This window comes from Dermacentor silvarum, chromosome 4 (assembly GCF_013339745.2).
Source record: "Dermacentor silvarum isolate Dsil-2018 chromosome 4, BIME_Dsil_1.4, whole genome shotgun sequence".
Lineage (NCBI taxonomy): Eukaryota > Metazoa > Arthropoda > Arachnida > Ixodida > Ixodidae > Dermacentor > Dermacentor silvarum.
Genome location: NC_051157.2, coordinates 5,840,718 through 5,845,940, shown reverse-complemented (window position 1 = coordinate 5,845,940; position 5,223 = coordinate 5,840,718). Strand labels below are relative to the sequence as shown.

At 49.3% G+C, this 5,223-nt stretch overlaps 1 pseudogene; it reads left to right on the top strand.

Annotated features, from left to right (window-relative positions):
• Positions 1-510: 510 nt before the first annotated feature.
• Positions 511-636, top strand: LOC119451174 (U2 spliceosomal RNA; annotated as a pseudogene).
• Positions 637-5,223: the final 4,587 nt, after the last annotated feature.

The following is a 5,223-nucleotide window of genomic DNA, read 5'->3' as shown; positions in this document are numbered from 1 at the left end:
GAACGAACAGGCTAACGCGTTAGCTCGAGCCTCTAGTTACTAACCGAGCTATGGCGTCCTCTTCGAACCCCAACCCCTCACACTATCCCTCACACAATCCCATCAATTTAAATGTCAAAGACATCCTTGCTCATCAGCGAGGAGTCCGCAGAAAACACCCGCCGCATCACCCACAACTTAGCGGGGAAGAGGCCGCCGATTGGCGCAAAATACAGACCGGGGTATTCCCCCATCTAAAGCTGCTAAATGACATGTATCCCACTCGCTATAGGGCCACGTGCCCTTGGTGCGGTGGCATATCTACCCTAATACATTTAACCTTGGAGTGTACTAAGCACCCTCATAGGCCAACTAATAATATCACAATGGAGCAATGGAAGGCACAGCTCGCCCGTTCCGACTTGGCAGGACAAAAGTCCTTAATTAGCCAGGTCAGGCAGGCGGCAGAGGCCAGTGGGGCCCTGGACTGAGGGGCTCGGACCACCTCTCCTTAAAATATTTTCCACTGAAATATATATATATATATATATATATATATATATATATATATTAAGTTGGCGGAGTGCATGAAGCCTGCTTCACCTCCACCGCGGGTCGGCCCGGTATTGCACTATCTCCGGGATCGGCCCACGCTAGAGCACGGGTAACGTGAACGGACGGACAAGCCTCGACCCTAAGGTGATTCGCCCCTAAAACCACCGCGAATTGCGTTCCATGTTATTTTGTGGTGCATGAGAGCATTTGTTTTGTGGTGCCAACGAGGATCGGCGGCACTACAGGGGCAGCCAAATAGAGCAATGTACCCACTACTACGCCGTTTACGTAAACTCATGTACGAACAAGCGTGCGTAGACTGGATCATTCTGAACGAAGACCGGTTCCTGCGGAAATGGTCGACAATTTAAGATTCTAAAAGCGCCGTAATGGGCGCATTACTACGCAGTTGTTACCATACTAGCACATTAATGACTAGCAGGTCAGAACACCTGCCAGATACATAGGCCACCTTAGTGTGCTCCTTTATTTTATAATGTGCCCTTTTGATTGTATGTGCCATTACCGTATAGTATTTGTCTGTTTTCTCGTACATGAACCCAAGTGCACATGTATTTTCATGAATGTCTGTTAGAAATAAACTTCTCTTTATCTGTACGATTTCGCTAATACGACGCGGTTTTCGCTCAAGGACGTTGAAGGTCGACTGAACTATGAAACATATAAGGCTTTCACCTTAATAACAGAAGATCGGCCCACGCAAGAGGCCGCGTTACTACAAGAAAGCGCACCTTCGTGCATAGCGTTCACCGCCAGCGTTTCCCGGTAAACATTACGGTTACGTAAGCTGCAGTTGCCGGGAAGCGTCAGAAGCAGTCAAGGATCTTTGAATCACGTTCCACTCTTTTCGCCAGCTGTAGAAGAAGACGCCAACGAACGCGCGAGCAGTGCCACGAGCGCGAGGGGCAGTGTAGGAACGCTCGCATCATCGGAGCCCTGCAGCTGTGGAAGAAGACGACGAATGCGCGAGCGCGTCTCTGTGACGTGTGCAATCGGGTACGTACTAGGCACTAAAGGAGCAGTCGGCAGCGCACCTGGCGCCGCCACCTGCAGTAGCCTCGTCAGTTGCGCCGCCTTCCACAGCAGCTCGCGTCACCGTAGCACTGTCGCATTTACCGTAATGGCGCCAAGACGACCGCTGAGCAGTGCTAGGATTACCAGCACCACGTCGTTACTACGAAATGCTTACGCATCATTCCGATAACTCCCTCAGGGGATTCTACGTAATATTTTTTTCCTGTAATGACTGTTAATTTTTTTTTTTTTTGGGGGGGGGGGGGAGGGGGGTGGCTTTGTCCTTCCTGAATTGAGGTTCTGCCTCAGAGACATGGAACGCAAGCGACAACGGCGGACTGCTGGCGTACCGTCAGTGACGTCGTTCGCTCCGTCGCAGCCGAACATGTGTGTAACCTCATAACTGAGAAATACTTTAATGAGCCCTCGGGATTAACCGAGTGATGAACAGCGGCGCCGCACGTTTCATCTTGGCTGGTGAGCCGTGTTCACAGAGTGGCAGGGCCGACGATTTCTTTTCTTTTCTTTCTTTCTTTTTAGTAAATAGCTTTCTGTGCCTTTTTGCCCATTTTTGTAGCTGGCGGTTGGAAGCCGTTGGCCGATGGACTTGCGATAAGGCGCCGGTGCTCTTCGATACGCACGTGGTATTGCGCATTAGCTGTCTGAAGGTTTAGATGCGGTAGTGCAGCGCTCGGCAAGGAAAGCGTTCGGTCTTTTTTTTATTATTGACAATCTTTATTGATTCGCCCGATTGCCTTCCTTCTTTCTTCGATCTTTATAATTTATTCAATGCTTGTAATGAATATACGACAACTATCATTTCTTGTTGCCGACTGGACATGGCTGGATATCTTAGGCTGTCGGCTGTAAAAGTGCGATGTCATCTAGCCCACACGACGTCCCTATACAGTCTTCGTAGCATAACGTTCGCAGGCTTTCTGCAAGGTGACAAAATCCGTTCCGAGTTCCCGAGTGCTCAACAGGTGCATGGAAATCGAGTGGGTAGTGCAGCAGGCCACGACGCAGCTGTCGTGGAGTAGACATAACTCTACATAAATGTGTCAGCGCGCTATTCTAGGCTAAGGACGCGCTACGGGACAGGGAGGGTGCAGGACGTTCCTTCCGCGCGAGGCCTTCCCTTTCTCTCGCATGAGCCATTTAGGCGACAAATGTGGGCTTTTCTTTGGTACGCGTAGAAGCCTATATTTTTCGAATATGAGTTAACGAGAATCGCAGAAGCCTCGGGGTCTCCGTGCGGGGACACTCGTCACCTTTAAAGTGCAGCGGTTACAACGCAAATGCAAAATGGTGAGTTTTTTTCTCGTCGTTTGTCACTCACCTTTCGCCGCAGCTCGTTCGAGGAAGGCAACAGTAATGCCGGTAGAGGCACCCGCAGTCCCGTACAAAACGTGAAGATTTAGTTTCTCCAGGAATAATGAAAACTACCGCACATCCCGGAGTGAGTCTTGACGCACCGCACTGTTCCCCAAAACGATCGCAGCCTTGAGATTTGTCGCTCGCAATTGTTGAAGACATCGGTCAACACTCTATCACGGGTCTCCCGAACAGTAAGGCTCCGCCTTTTGCAGCATGCGTTGGCACCGGCGCGATCCGACAGCCTCGCTCTCTTTTAAGTGCCTAATCACTTCTATGCCTAACCAATGAGGAAACCCGTCCGTCCGTCCGTTTCTCGCGTAAGACATCAAGATACCTTCGTGCTGCCTCTCGCTTGAATGCCAACTAAGTGGCGAGAACACCACGCACAGGAAGCTATCAGCACTCGGCGCGCTGCGTCCCCTTCGCATATCGGTATCAAGATAGGGCGGCCGCGCCATACGTAGCCGGAGTTGATAATGCTTCGCATCGAGAGGAGGCATCGACCTCGTCTACGTACGAGGTCTACCAAACGTGACACTGTTAAATTACGTCACGCACTACAGCCCGCATCGGCCAGTGCCAAACACCAACTAGCACAAGGCCTACGCACTCCGAACATGACCTCAGGCTACCTGGCTCGACTGCCGTAGAATCTAATGAGGATGCTCCCGCGTAAGCAACAGTGATTTTGACGTCACCGCTTTCGTCACGCCAGCCTTCGCAATGGAAATTTCGGGTCAGGTAGCATGACGTCATAGATCGGAGTGCGCTATCTATAGGTGGTGTTGCCAGTGCTCGTCTTCCACGAAGCAGCGGCATCATCCATCATATAACATGAGTGAACATTGCCACTACTCGCATCTTCTTCTTCGTCTTCTTTCTGGGGTTTTACGTGCCAAAACCAGTTCTGATTATGAGGCACGCCGTGGTGGAGGGCTCCGGATTAATTTTCACCGCCTGGGGTTCTTTAACGTGCACTACAACGCAAGCACACGGGCGTTTTTGCATTTCGCCTCCATCGAAATGCGGCCGCTGGGTCCGGGATTCGATCCAGCGACCTCATGCTCAGCAGCGCAACGCCTTAGCTGACTGAGCCACCCCGGCGGGTATTCTTCGTCGTCTCATGCTGGTGTCAGTTAACATTTCGGTGTTGCAACCGCGCCTCTCCGTTTCACGATTCTTTCGCGGTGTTTCTCGCAATTATACCAAACACAGCAGCATATACGACGACGAAACTGCAGGTGATTAGTAGCAAATGCATTCGCATCGCTTACATAACTCCCACAGGAAATTCTGCGTGTAATTGTCTTTACTATTCGTTCGGTAAAATCTTGCAGCGGCAGTTAGCAGCACAAAATCTGCAGCGAACAATCTATTGTACTTGGGAATTCTTATGGGCATTTTAAGTGTTCGCTGAGCTGGCGCTCCTCCGGATGTATGCCTACTAGAACAGACGTGCAAAAGTTACTTTGTGGACGCCAGTAAAGAGTCCATGAAGGTCGCTACACGAGGTGGGTCATATCCTAAATTGTTGTAGCGCTGTCACAGCACAGAGTGCTAGTGTATTGTCACGTGTGCCTTCTATGTCCGTCTCATTGTGCCTGCGCTACGACTAATTAGGAGCTGTAGTCGCTTCTCGCGGCGCTGAAAGTTTCACTCGCAAGAACGGGCCAAAAATCTATCGTTATTCTCAGCAAAGTAATCCATTGCTCGTTCACGTTTCACAGACGTTTAACTTCGCACACAAATTTGTCATTTACTTGTCTTTTTTTTTTCAGCCATTTCACTAAGTAATCTTAGTGGCATTTGCAGGTATGTCAGGGCTGCGTGATAAATTTTACGCCACTTGTAAAAGTAAATCATATATACGCTCTAATTTAATGCACAAGCCGTAATTAATACAAACAATTTCAGCTTCGTCTACACAGAACCCATAACGTTCCCCTTATTTTCGCCAAATAGAAACTTGGCGTAATGTAGAGAGAGATATATATAGCAAAGAGAGGAAATGCAGGAAGGTAGAGTTTGACAGTGGGAAACAGCGTAAAATTGTCATACAGCGCTTTCGAGGACTTGCTAAACGAATGTTTTGCAAAATGCGTATTTGATCTATATGCACTTAACTTCACACATAAATATGACATAGCGTTTCCCCACGTTCACTAAATTTGATATCCCTGGCCCTTGTGGTTATGACAGGGCTTAACTTTTCGGCTGCTCTTAAAGCACACTCATAACGCTCGGAGTACTTGCGTGCGTAATTTATCGCAGAGGCCA